The following is a 15,010-nucleotide window of genomic DNA, read 5'->3' as shown; positions in this document are numbered from 1 at the left end:
CATACCTAGCTGGGGCAGAGTTACATAAACAAGAAATATACTAGGATGTTGTTTCTTTTTTGTTTTAGTCTCTAATCCATCCCTGCCATTATAAAACCAAACTTCAGCTCTTTTTCGAGTTCCCATTATTTGTTCTTTTCATAGGAAAATAAAACTCCATGATCTTGTCTCTGCTTTTCTGCCTTTCCAATGGGGTGATAAATGTCAAAATGCTGTTTGTAGTAAAGAGACTATAATAGACACTGGATCATACTCCGTTTCATTAATGAGCAAAATGTGGGGCATTTCCTCCTTCCTTACATTCCTTCTCCTGTCCTTTCTTCTCTCTTTCCTCCCTTCCCTTCTTTCTTCCATTCCTCATATCTACAACAAACTTGAACCTGTTTACAGATAACAGGTACAGAGTAAAATAAAATAAAATAGAATGGGGAAAATATAAACAAAATCAGAGACATTGGTCAAAGAAACCCTGGAGCATGAAAACTAGAGCTTTTTGTGAGCTGTAGTAGGTTTGGCCCTAAATAAATTAGTGATAGCCAGAGGAGAAAAGGCAATCTGGGCAGTTTCATTGTTCTAATTATTCTCATAGAAAAAAGTTACCAGTTCCTCAGGGAAAAGGAAGAAGTGAGACCTTTCCAATATTTAGTTCTGAAATAGATTTCTTATATGAAACTTTGACATAGGTATGCACCATTTCTTCAACAAGATCTTGATGCAAATTGTAGTGATAGAACTGCTTTCTAGAGCCCAGAGATGGACACCCAGCAGCTATGTTTATACCATGTGACCTCAACCTGGGGCCATTGCAGTGGATACCTGATACAATATGTGCCAGAGATGTTTTCCCTTGGCCTATGTAGAATGGGGGCCCAGAGGGGCACCTGGGTGGCTGAGTTGGTTGAGTGTCTGACTTTGGCTCAGGTCTTGACCTCACCGTGAGTTTGAGCCTTATATCAGGCTCCTATTGTCAGCACAGAGCCTGCTTTGGATCCTGTCTCCCTCTTTCTCTGCCCCTCCCCTGCTCAAGTTCTTTCTCAAAAATAAATTAACATTTAAAAAATTTTTTTTCAACGTTTTTTTTGGTTTTTTTTTTTTAATTTATTTTTTTTGGGACAGAGAGAGACAGAGCATGAACGGGGGAGGGGCAGAGAGAGAGGGAGACACAGAATCGGAAACAGGCTCCAGGCTCCGAGCCATCAGCCCAGAGCCTGACGCGGGGCTCGAACTCACGGACCGCGAGATCGTGACCTGGCTGAAGTCGGACGCTTAACCGACTGCGCCACCCAGGCGCCCCTTAAAAATTTTTTTAAAAAAGGGGGACCCAGAGATCACCAGTCACTCTGACTTGTCAGAAATTCCTCATAATGGTCACTATTATTCTATGTCTATATGTTTGCTATTTCCACCAATGTATATGCAAGAGATTAGAGTGAAATTTCCTACAAGAAGCAGTTCTCTCAAGAGAAGATACCACTTGACAGGTCAACAGTGGGTGCTTGTGAATGGTGTCTCAGGTTTCCCCATGAAAGACTAGGAAGGGACCAGATGATCATCAACCCTAGTGTCATTGCCCTTGGAATATAAGCTAAATAAAATCAGCATCTTTCACAAGTTGACAAGGCAAGGAGGACCCTTATGAGGATTGGATAGGGATCTAAGGCAAAATTAGACAGATTGCCTTTCCAGAAGTTGGTTGTAAGTCTAACAGACCTCGGACTTCTCAAGCCTATGTGTCATCCCTCCCTTATATATTCAAGAAGCAAGAAGAGTCCGGGATTAAAATACACATAACACATACATATGTGTGCATGCACACACACGTGAAAGAAGACTTTGTACCTCTACACCAGGGCTTCTCAACTGGGGTTCTGAGGAGCACTGAGGTTCTGCAGAATGTCATGAGGGGGTTCCACTAGAGTTCTTAGTTGAGGAAAAAAGAAAGTTTTGGAATTTCAAGTGTCATGTGATGCTAGTGCACTCAAGGATGGATAGTGACCGAGCAGTCCTATCAGTGATTTCTTTACAGGTTTTTCATCCCATAAGGGCAGTGGGCAAAAGGATCATGTTCATTTGACTAAGTTCATTTTCAGTTTTGGATGCAAGATAGAGGAGGCTCTTGACGGTTAGTGAGCACTACGTTGCATGGAGAGAAGGGCGGTAGGCTGATCACATTTGCCTCTCCTTCCTGATTTACCTACTCCAAACTCCCTTTATGCTTCATGAAATGAGTTAAGGGAATAGACTCTATTGGTGTAAGAGAAAATCAGAGGGAAATTTGCCTTCTGAAAAATGAATTCTTACGCACTGCAACTCAGCTGCCCTCTGACAGTTATTATTTATAAGCATTGCCAAGTGTGTGGACAGTGTAAGAAAAGCATTGTCAAGTATGGATGGGACAAGAAGAACATTGTGATAAAGAACTGCTTTTTCAAGAATTTTTTCACACCCTGTTATTATGCCACTCTTCTGTATTTTAGTAAGTATTTGCCTTTTGCAAACATGTCTGAAGGTCCAATAGGCTGATTTTTGAAGATTTTTTAAGTTCCTGTTTTCCCTGTATTCCATTTCTATTATCTTATTCTCATTTGGATCCCAGCTACTCCACATATTATGACAGGGATTAACACCTTTGTCAGTTGATAAGGCTTACTGCCTCTAGGAACCAGACCCTCATAGACTTTCACAATAAGCTGTAAGAAGCCTTAAAGCTTATCCTGTCCAATGCTGTATTGTCATCATTATCAATAAAGCACCTACTGTGCACAGGGAAGAGGAGTCTCCACCATGCCACTCAGAGCACTTAATATATTACTGAACCTTATACTAGAACCATTTATGTTGTGCTTTCACTTTCCTGTTAATCTGTAAGTCTCTTGGGGGCAGGATCTGGTCTGACTTGTCTTTGTCCCACCTGCTGCGCATGGAGTCCTTTACAATCCATGTATTCAGTAAATGATTATCGATTGTGCTGTCCACTTCATTCCCATAAACTCTCATCCATTTATCCAATTCTTCCTCCCTGTTTAGTCTTTTGCACTCCCCGGTCTAATCTCTGCAATGTTGTCAGACAGATCTTTCTTTACAAAACACAAAAGTAATCAAATCACTCTCCTCCTTTATACTTTCAATGACAGCCAGAGTCATTAAAAGGTGAACTCTAAGTGTTGGGAGAAGATGGGCGGTGTAGGGGGATGCTGGGCTCACCTCGTCCTGCTGATCGCTTAGATTCCACCCACATCTGACTAAATAACCCAGAAAACCGCCAGAAGACTACCAGAATGGACTCTCCGGAGACAAGCATAGACAAGAGGTCCACGGAAGAGGGTAGGAAGGGCCGAGAGGTGGTGTATGCTACATGGACTGGTGGGAGGGAGCCGGGGCAGTGAAAGGGCAGCCCGCCCAGCAAGGCAGAGCCCCCGAAGTCTAGCTTGCAAAAGCCAATGGGCCAGACTGCATGAGTTCTGACAGCCAGCGGGACTTAGCATCTGGAATGTTATAAGTCAACAGCTCTGCTCCGAGAGTGGGAGGGTGAGAGGACACCAGGAGGGAGAGGTGTTGAGCCCTGGAAGACAGAGCTCAGCTCGGCAGGGGGACAAAGTCGCTGGCCAGTGCCATCTCCCTCTCCCATCCCCCAGCTGAAATCCCAAAGGGAACCAGTTCCCCGAACTTGCTTGCACCGCGCAAATACCCAACGCTGTGCTTCTGTGGATCCATCCCTTTGACAGGTCTGCCTGCCTCCCTCTGGTGCTGCAGGGCCCCTCCCGCAGGGGACCACTGATGGCAAAGTGAGCTAAGCCTGCCCCTCCCACCCCAGTGCACCTGGCGGATCCACCCCAGCTAATACACCAAATCCTATCAAAGCACCACAAGCCTGGCAGTGTGCAAGTAGCCCAGACAGGGGCCACACCACTCCACAGTGAGTTGTGCCCCTGGGAGAGGGGAAGATAAGGTACATACCAGTCTGATTGTGGCCCCAGTGGTGGGCTGGGGGCAGACATTGGGTCTGACTGCGGCCCCGCCCAACACAAGTTACTCCAGACAGCACAGGGGAAGTGCCCTGCAGTTTGGAGCCACTGCAGGGACTACCCAAAATGATGAAACAGAAGACCTCTCCTCAAAAGAAACTCCAGGAAGTAGCGACAGCTAACGAATTGATCAAAAACAATTTAAACAATATAACGGAACAAGAATTTAGAATAATAGTCATAAAATTAATCGTTGGGCTTGAAAAAAAGCATAGAGGACAGCAGAGAATCTATTGCTACAGACATCAAGGGACTAAGAAATATTCATGAGGAGCTAAAAAAATGCTATAAATGAGGTGCAAAATAAAATGGAGTCGACCACAGCTCAGATAGAAGAGGCAGAGGAGAGAATAGGTGAATCAGAAGATAAAATTATGGAAAAAGAGGAAGCTGAGGAAAAGAGAGATAAAAAAAAAATCCAGGAGTATGAGGGGAGAATTAGAGAACTAAGTGATGCAATCAAAAGGAACAATATCTGTATCATAGGAATTCCAGAGGAGGAAGAGAGAGAGAAAGGGGCTGAAGGTGTACTTGAACAAATCATAGCTGAGAACTTCCCTGATCTGGGGAAGGAAACAGGCATTGATATCCAAGAGGCACAGAGAACTACCTTCAGACGTAACTTGAATCGATCTTCTGCATGACATATCATAGTGTAACTAGCAAAATACAAGGATAAAGAGAGAATTCTGAAAGCATCTAGGCATAGATAGGCTCTAACTTACAAAGGTAGACCCATAAGAGTAGTGGCAGACCTATCTACTGAAACTTGGCAGGCCAGAAAGGAACGACAGGAAATCTTCAATGTGATGAACAGAAAAATTATGTAGCCAAGAATCCTTTATCCAGCAAGTCTATCATTCAGAATAGGAGAGAGAAAGGTTTTTCCAAACAAAACCTGAAGGAATTCATCACCACTAAACCAGCCCTACAAGAGATCCTAAGGGGGACTCTGTGAGTGAAATGTTGCAAGGACCACAAAGTACCAGAGACATCACTACAAGCATGAAACCTACGGGCATCACAATGACTCTAAACCCATATCTTTCAATAATAACACTGAATGTAAATGGACTAAATGCTCCAACCAAAAGACACAGGGTATCAGAATGGATAAAAAAAAAACAAGACCTATCTATTTGCTGTCTACAAGAGACTCATTTTAGATCTGAGGACACCTTCAGATTGAAAGTGAAGGAATGGAGAACTATCTATCATGCTACTGGAAGTCAAAACAAAGCTGGAGCAGCCATACTTATATGAGACAAACTAGACTTTAAATTAAAGGCTGTAACAAGAGATGAAGAAGGGCATTAAACAATAATTACAGGGTCTATCCATCAGGAAGAGCTAACAATTATAAATGTCTATACACCAAATATGGGAGCCCCCAAATATATAAAACAATCACAAACATAAGCAACCTTATTGATAAGAATGTGGTCATTGCAGGGGACTTTAATACTCCACTTACAACAATGGATAGATCATCTAGACACAGGATCAATAAAGAAACAAGGGCCCTGAATGATACATTGTATCAGATGGACTTGACAGATATATTTAGAACTCTGCATCCCAAAGCAACAGAATATACTTTCTTCTCGAGTGCACATGGAACATTCTCCAAGATAGATCACATCTTGGATCACAAAACAGCCCTTCATAAGTATAAAAGAATTGAGATCATACCATGCACACTTTCAGACCACAATGCTATGAAGCTTGAAATAGACCACAGGAAAAAGTCTGGAAAACCTCCAAAAGCATGGAGGTTAAAGAACACCCTACTAAAGAATGAATGGGTCAATCAGGCAATTAGAGAAGAAATTAAAAGGTACATGGAAACAAATGAAAATGAAAATACAACAATCCAAATGCTTTGGGATGCAGCAAAGGCAGTCCTGAGAGGAAAATACATTGCCATCCAGGCCTATCTCAAGAAACAAGAAAAATCCCAAATACAAAATCTAACAGCACACCTAAAGGAAATAGAAGCAGAACAGCAAAGATGCCCCAAACCCAGCAGAAAAAGAGAAATAATAAAGATCAGAGGAGAGATAAACAATATAGAATCTAAAAAGACTGTAGAGCAGATCAATGAAACCAAGAGTTGGTTTTTTGAAAAAATAAACAAAGTTGATAAACCTCTAGCTAGGCTTCTCAAAAAGAAAAGGGAGAGGACTCAAATAGATAAAATCATGAATTAAAATGGAATTATTACAACCAATCCCTCAGAAATACAAGCAATTATCAGGGAATACTATAAAAAATTTTATGCCCACAAACTGGACAACCTGGAAGAAATGGACAAATTCCTAAGCCCCCACACGCTTGCAAAACTCAAACAGGAAGAAATAGAAAACTTGAACAGACACATAACCGGCAAAGAAATTGAATCAGTTATCAAAAATCTCCCAACAAATAAGAGTCCAGGACCAGATGGCTTCCCTGGGGAATTTTACCAGACATTTAAAGCAGAGATCATACGTATCCTTCTCAAGCTGTTCCAAAAAATAGAAAGGGAAGGAAAACTTCCAGACTCATTCTATGAAGCCAGCATTACTTTGATTCCTAAACCAGACAGAGACCCAGCAAAAAAAGAGAACTACAGGCCAAAATCCCTAATGAATATGGATGCAAAAATTCTCAATAAGATACTAGCAAATCGAGGGGCGCCTGGGTGGCGCAGTCGGTTAAGCGGCCGACTTCAGCCAGGTCACGATCTCGCGTCTGTGAGTTCGAGCCCCGCGTCAGGCTCTGGGGTGATGGCTCGGAGCCTGGAGCCTGTTTCCGATTCTGTGTCTCCCTCTCTCTCTGCCCCTCCCCCGTTCATGCTCTGTCTCTCTCTGTCCCAAAAATAAAAAAAATAAAAAAAAAAAAAAAACGTTGAAAAAAAAAAAAAATTAAAAAAAAAAAAAAAAGATACTAGCAAATCGAATTCAACAGCATATAAAAAGAATTATTCACCATGATCAAGTGGGATCCATTCCTGGGCTGCAGGGCTGGTTCAACATTTGCAAATCAATCAATGTGATACATCACATTAATAAAAGAAAAGAAAAGAAAAGAACCATATGATCCTGTCAATTGATTCAGAAAAAGCATTTGACAAAATTCGGCATCCTTTCTTAATAAAAACCCTCAAAGTCAGGATAGAAGGAACATACTTAAACATCATAAAAGCCATTTATGAAAAGCCCACAGCTAATATCATCCTCAATGGGGAAAAATTGAGAGCTTTCCCCCGAGATCAGGAACGCGACAGGGATGTCCACTCTCACCGCTGTTGTTTAACATAGTGTTGGAAGTTCTAGCATCAATAATCAGACAACAAAAGGAAATCAAAAGCATCAAAATTGGCAAAGATGAAGTCAAGCTTTCACTTTTTGCAGATGACATGATATTCTACATGGAAAACCCAACAGACTCCACCAAAAGTCTGCTAGAACTGATACATGAATTGAGCAAAGTCGCAGGATACAAAATCAATGTACAGAAATCAGTTGCATTCTTATACACTAATAATGAAGCAACAGAAAGACAAATAAAGAAACTGATCCCATTCACAATTGCACCAAGAATCATAAAATACCTAGGAATAAACCTAACCAAAGATGTAAAAGATCTGTATGCTGAAAACTATAGAAAGCTTATGAAGGAAATTGAAGACGATAGAAAGAAATGGAAAAACATTCCGTGCTCATGGATTGGAAGAATAAATACTGTTAAAATGTCAATACTACCCAAATCTATCTACACATTTAATACAATCCCAATCAAAATTGCACCAGCATTCTTCTTGAAGCTAGAACAAGCAATCCTAAAATTTGTATGGAACCACAAAAGACCCCGAATTTGTATGGAACCACAAAAGATTCCGGATAGGATTAAATACCTATCCACCAAAGGAATTTTGAACAAGACCAAAGCAGGAGGCATCACAATCCCAGACTTTAGCCTCTACTACAAAGCTGTAATCAACAAGACAGCATGGTATTGGCACAAAAACAGACACATAGATCAATGGAATAGGATAGAGACTCCAGAATTGGACCCACAAAAGTATGGCCAAGTAATCTTTGACAAAGCAGAAAAGAATATCCAATGGAAAAAAGACAGTCTCTTTAACAAACGGTGCTGGGAGAACTGGACAGCAACATGCAGAAGAATGAAACTCGACCACTTTTTTACACCATTCACAAAAATAAAGTAAAAATGGATAAAGGACCTGAATGTGAGACAGGAAACCACCAAAACCCTAGAGGAGAAAGCAAGAAAAACCCTCTCTGACCTCAGCCGCAGCAATTTCTTACTTGACACATCTCCAAAGGCAAGGGAATTAAAAGCAAAAATGAACTATTGGGACCTCGTGGAGACAAAAAGCTTTTGCACTGCAAAGGAAACAATCAACAAAACTAAAAGGCAACCGATGGAATGGGAAAAGATATTTGCAAATGACATATCAGAAAAAGGGCTAGTATCCAAAATCTATAAAGAGCTCACCAAACTCCACACCCGAAAAACAAATAATCCAGTGAAGAAATGGGCAGAAGACATAGACACTTCTCTAAAGAAGACATCCAGGTGGCCAACAGGCACATGAAAAAACGTTCCATGTCACTCCTCATCAGGGATATATAAATCAAAACCACACTGAGATATCACCTCACGCCAGTCAGAGTGGCTAAAATGAACAAATCAGGAGACTATAGATGCTGGAGAGGATGTGGAGAAACGGGAACCCTCTTGCACTGTTGGTGGGAATGCAAACTGGTGCAGCCGCTCTGGAAAACAGTGTGGAGGTTCCTCAGAAAATTAATAATAGACCTACCCTATGACCCAGCAATAGCACTGCTAGGAATTTACCCAAGGGATACAGGAGTGCTGATGCCTAGGGGCACTTGTACCCCAATGTTTATAGCAGCACTCTCAACAATAGCCAAATTATGGAAAGAGCCTACATGTCCATCAACTGTTAAATGGATAAAGAAATTGTGGTTTATATACACAATGGAGTACTACGTGGCAATGAGAAAGAATGAAATATGGCCCTTTGTAGCAACGTGGATGGAACCGGAGAGTGTTATGCTAAGTGAAATAAGTCATACAGAGAAAGACAGATACCATATGTTTTCACTCTTATGTGGATCCTGAGAAACTTAACAGAAACCCATGGAGGAGGGGAAGGAAAAAAAGAAAAGTTAGAGAGGGAGGGAGCCAAACCATAAGAGACTTAAAAACTGAGAATAAACTGAGGGTTGATGGGGGGTGGGAGGGAGGGGAGGGTGGGTGATGGGCATTGAGGAGGGCACCTGTTGGGATGAGCACTGGGTGTTGTATGGAAACCATTTTGACAACAAATTTCATATTAAAAAAAGTAAAAAATAAAAAACAAAGGTGAACTCTAAATCCTCTGGCCCAGCATTGAGACCTTTTGCAGGGGAATGGCTTCATGACCACACCCTGGAGAGCTTCCAGGCATTCACTGGCAAAACTTGTACCACTATGACCTAAATCTGGATGGAATGCCTTGTGACTCTGCCAGGAACATAGCAAGGTAGATGATCTTTAGAGGAGGTTTCACAAGATTGTTTTCTCACTTGTTTTTCTTATCTTAACATATAATTGAAATGTGATATAACATTAGTTTCAGGTATACAACATTCAACAAGCTAACCAAATGGTCAACAAACTAACCACATTACCAAATGGTCACCCCGAAAGGTTTAGTTACCACCTGTCATCAGACAAAGTTATTACAATATTATTGGCTATATATTCCCGATGATTGATTTATTTTATAAGTGGAGGTTTGCAGCTCTTATCTGTCTCTCCCTATCTTATAGGAGACTGCCTCGAGACAGTTTTCCCATCCACCTCCCTGGTTCCAGAGAGGCACAGGACTTTCTGGCTCACACCCACACCCCCCTTCAAGGGCAGAGCCACAGGCTCTGTGACCATTTGCTGCAGTCTGGAGTTGGTTTCTCAGCAACAAGGCACCTCACAACTCTGTTGAAGTCATGAGGCCCCTTTTGTTTCAATGCCATTATTTCAGGGTGTAAGACAAGGACTCGGACAGCTGGCACTTTCAGTTTCTCTTGCCTTCACTATCTATGTAAGTAATAAGCTGTCTGGAATCTAACAAGGGCTTATTATTTCTTTACCAGCTGAATCTGTCAGTCTTGGATTTGAAGTTCCCTTTGTTTTTGGTGCCCTTTATAATCTGATGCAATGAAAGCCTTTTACAACTAACCCCAACCTATTTACCAGTCCAACCAACCATCTTATTATAAAACTTAGTATATGATATTGTAAAAATCTGCTTCTTTATCTGTCACCCTTTTTGTTCTATCCGAGATAGTAGCCTCTAGCCACATATAGCTAATTAAATTTCAATTTATTAAAAATAAATTAAAATTTTAATCCCTCAGTTACAGTAACCATTTTAATTGCTCAAAAGTCCACATATAACTAGTGGTTACTGCATTGGACAATGCAGATATAGAATATTTCCATCACCCTAGAATAGTCTATTAACACTAGATTATAAATTATTCTTCAAGGGCAAGAATTATTCCTTGTCCAACGCTCTATTCTTCAGTTTCTAGAATAGTTCCTGGCACATAGTGATTGCTCAGTAAGTGTTTGAGGAATTAAAAGGAAGAATAAAAGATAGATGGAACAGTTTAAAAAAAAAAAGGAATAAAAATTTCTCCGAGAGAGTATGAAGAAGAACAGAAACCCAACTGAATTTTCATAGGTTACTTCTGAAGAGGTGAGACTCTTCAAAATGCAACGGAATAAAATCTCCAGGCTTGTTCACTTCTCTGCAGCCGAAGGCTACACCCTGCACGTTGCAGAGAATCCAGGAAGCCAAAGCCACAAAGCAGCCAAAGGGCAAGAAACCAGCTGCGTCACACAGGATCAGCCCTGTGGTGGTTGCAGAGAGAGACTTGGGCAATCTGGAAGCAACCCGATAGGAGCTGAGAGCTGACAGCCATACTGTAGCACAAGTTCCAGGCATCCAGACTCCCAGGGTGAAAAGTATCAAGGCTACACCCCAATGAGACTTTGACCCATCAGGAGAAAAGGCAGTTAGGAACTGGCCGGACACTACTGCAGCAGGAGGCAGGAAAAAATGAGAGCAAAAGGTCACCCACAGAAGTTAAAATTACCAGTCAAGAAACAGAATGTCATTCCCTCTAGGGGCTTTTTGCTCTTCATCACAGGCACTTCCTCCCCCTCCTTCCAAGCAAGAAATCCCAGAGGAAGATTTCTCCCATCAAGAAACAGTCTCTCCCTGGAGCACCTGGGTGGCTCAGTTGGTCAAGCGTCCGACTCTTGATTTCGGCTCCAGTGGTGACCTCCCCGTTGGTGAGATGGAGCCCCACGAGGGTGCTGTCAGCATGGAGCCTGCTCTGGATTCTCTCTCTCCCTCCCTCTCTCCCTCTGCCCCTCACCCTCCCTGACTCCCTAAGAAAGAAAGAAAGAAAGAAAGAAAAGAAAGAAAGGCTCTAAGTTCACATTAGCAGGCTCCTGACTTTTACAGCCAAGTGTGCAGTTTGCCCCCAAAATAGCCTCAAACAGTCTCTTGTTGGGTGGATGCATCTGACATATCTGCCTTTCCAAGCAACCGGACACGCCGGGTTCCTCAGAGAGCTGTGCTGCCCATCCAGACGAGAGGAAGGCAGCCAAAGGAAAGCCGCCTTCCCAGGTACCAAGCGGCTGAAATACCAAAAGGACCTTGTCTGCGGCATCCCCACATCCCGACTGCTGCACACGCACTCACCCACCCTGAATTCCTCTGCAGGAAGCGGCCTGGAGCAGGACGGCTTGCTGAGCCAACAGGAAGCCCTTCTGCTTTTGCTGACGTGTTCTCGTTCAAACACCCCAGCCCACACTTCCAAGGTGAAGCTGTGTCACAAAACTATCAGCTGCTCCTTCCTTCTATAGGTCCCCTGTGAGGGGACTACCAGCCAGTGCTGCCGTGGGGTCAGGACAGAGGCTTAGTGGAGCTGCTGCACCTTTCAGTCCCACTGGTTCTTGTGTTTCATCACACAGCTCTGGTTTCTAAGCCTCTCCCTGACTCCTCCTCTCAATCCCTGGCTCTGGTCTCCTTTACTCCAAATCCTTTTCTATTTCCTCCTCTAAGTCATTGGTCTCTTAAGCAACTGCCTTTTTGATAGTGTCTAAGAAGGTAACTCCCAGTTACCCAGCATCAGAGCCCAGAGTGTGGGCTTAACGCTCACCGGGGGCCTGTTAGGTAAAGGTTCCTGGGCCCTGCACCTGGAGGCTCTGACCAGAATAAGGCTCCAGGATCTGTATCTTTGACAGGAAATCGCCAAGGCATATTCCGGTGTGCAAACCACTCTTCCAAGGGACCGCAGAAGCCCTCCCAGTGCAAAAATGCCTCCCCAGGGCCAGAATCCCTGAAGTCCGCCCTATGGTTAGTCTCATGAGTCAACGTCTCTTGTCAAAGTGTACAAGTCATCAAGTTTACAGATCATGGCCTATGCTTCCAGGTTGCCACCTGCTTGAGGGAGGGTACCATGTCTTTTCACTTTTGCATCTTTGGCAGCCCGTGAGGTGCGTCTGGAAGACCACCCATCTCTGGAACCAGAGACCTAGATTGGAACCCTGACTCTTTAGCAGTGTGACTGACCTCAGGCAGATTGCTTAACGTCCCTTGTGCTTCAGCTTTTTAAAACGGGAGTGATACATACATGTATTACAAGTGAAATACAAGCCTCGAGGAGAAAGGGCTGCTCTTGGAAGTCATGGACAGGCTGAAAGTTCTGAGAGAAGACAACGGTGTCTTGGCACACAGCCATCACACTGGATGAGAAGTACCTAGGCAGGGTAGCAAGGTTCCCAGCCGAGTGACTAATTCCCAGGAGCAGATCCCAGGATGGGATGTGAGGTGGGTGAGGAAGGCAGCAGAAATTAGTATCACTTTTATGAAGATCCTTTTTTTTTTTTTTTTTTTTTTTGAGAGAGTGCATACATGAGAGCAGGGGAGGGACAGAGGGAGAGGGAAAGAGAGAATCTTAGGCAGGGTCCACACAGCGCAGGGTTCAATCTCATGACCCATGAAATCATGACCTGAGCCAAAATCAAGAGTTGGTCACTTAACTGAGCCATCCAGGGTCCCCATTTTCATAAAGATTCTAAGAAAAGTGCAAGAAAAGGTGAGCAGGTCATGATGCTTCAGCACCCAGGTAATAAAGTGAGGAGCAGGTTTGACGGCATAGACCCAGGTCTTCTCCACTCTGCTGCTCAGAGCAGAAAACATCAGAAAACCATGGGCCCCTAAGGGATGTGGCCAATGAAGACTGGGGACACCGGATGGTAAGGTGATGACTATGTAGAAAAGAGGCATTCACAGTTACTAATAGCAGGCATGCACCATGCAGAAACAGCTGAGGTCCTCTTGGGAGGAAGGATACCTAGCTCCAGTCTGCCTTCAGACTCATGAATCCAACACCAGCTCTTCCCTGGGTGTCCAAGCCTGCTGGCCTACCCTGTAGATTTGAGTTCTCACAATCACAGGAGCCACTTTCTTAAAATCAATCAATCTCTCTTCCCCTCTCATTATGCACACCCTCTTAGGGTATATTGGCTGGGCCTGAGAACATAACTGACTTAAGACAGATTAAGAGGAGAAAAGCATGCAAATATATTTAATATAAGTCTTTATGTGCCACGGGAGCCTTCATAAGGAATGAAGAGCCAAAGAAAGAACAAAACCTTCCTGCGAGTGTCTCTCCACTTCTGATTTGTAAGTTTCAGAAGCTCCCACATTCTCAAGGTGCTGGGCACGGTAGGCAGTTAAGAGCTGATGGCCAGCAGGTCGGCCCTGGGATCATCATGGTGTAGTGTAAGCTGACACTTTAGCATAGGATATGGGGTATATGCATCTACCAGGGACCTGACAGAAGACACGACTTACACTCAGAGAATTTGCAAGGGCAATAAAAGCCAAGCAGAGCAAATACAGAGAGAGAGTGGGTTGGCCAGCTGGCCTGGACCATGCCAAAAGGACAGGTACATCGATGTACACAAGAGGCCAATGCCTGGAGATCAGACTAGTTACATTACTAAAAGGTTAGAGAAGCTGGTCAAGAATGTTATTTGATCTGCATTCATGCCAATCTTTGTAGTAGTGATACTGAAAAACTATGTGGAAAAAAAACACAGAACCTTCTTGGTTTTGAAAAGCCATAAAATACAGGGCACACCTAGTTGGCTCAGTTGGGAGAGCATGCGACTCTTCAGCTCAGGGTTGTGAGTTTGAGCCCCATGTTGGGGGGAGAGATTAGTTAAAAAATAAAATATATATAAAAAAAAAAAGAAAACCCATAAGCTAGAAATCAAGGGATATATATCAGACCAAACACTAACAGCATACCTCATAAACATAGTCATTCTTCTTAAAATCCAAAACAGGAAACAAAATAATTATACCCATAGGGCATGTGAGTGGCTCAGTCAATTAAACATCTGACTTCAGCTCAGGTGATTATCTTAGTTTGTGAGGTCTAGTCCTGCTTAAGGTGAGCTCAAGCCTCACTTCGGGTGAGCCCCACTTCTCTCTCTCTCTGCCCCTCGCTCATCTGTGCCCTCTCTCTCTCTCTCAAAAAATAAAAATAATAATTATAATAATTATACCCATTAAACCCACTATGATAACTATTATATAGCATATGGCATATACAACTAATGCATATAACATCTAACATATATAGTTGTTAGATAGCATATAGCACAGGAGATATTAGCCATTGCAATTACACGATTATTATAGCCAAAGGAGTGACGTATTCTAATTGACTAGGTCTGGGAGATGTGAAAACTTATCTGAATGAGAAAGGAGAGGCTAGTAGCCTCAGTCATACTGAATGGAATAATTTTATGCCCAACATAGGGAATATCAGACATCAAATAAAAGAAAAAGAGTTTAGGCAGATACAATGAAGTGTCCC

At 42.9% G+C, this 15,010-nt stretch overlaps 1 protein-coding gene across 4 annotated transcripts in view; it reads right to left on the bottom strand.

Annotated features, from left to right (window-relative positions):
• The window catches only part of LOC131491590 (acyl-coenzyme A amino acid N-acyltransferase 2-like), a 28,659-nt gene that overhangs the window by 8,399 nt on the left and 5,250 nt on the right, over positions 1–15,010 (bottom strand). The window contains exon 1 of one of the 4 annotated variants that reach the window (XM_058694739.1): positions 11,822–12,180. The exons of the other annotated variants lie outside the window; for them this stretch is intronic. The gene's annotated coding sequence lies outside the window, so the exon portion shown is untranslated. Of the gene's footprint in view, positions 1–11,821; positions 12,181–15,010 lie in introns of those variants that run through there. 4 annotated transcript variants of the gene reach the window in all.

This window comes from Neofelis nebulosa, chromosome 12 (assembly GCF_028018385.1).
Source record: "Neofelis nebulosa isolate mNeoNeb1 chromosome 12, mNeoNeb1.pri, whole genome shotgun sequence".
In the NCBI taxonomy this organism is placed as follows: Eukaryota; Metazoa; Chordata; class Mammalia; order Carnivora; family Felidae; genus Neofelis; species Neofelis nebulosa.
This window is presented reverse-complemented; position numbering and strand designations above follow the sequence as displayed.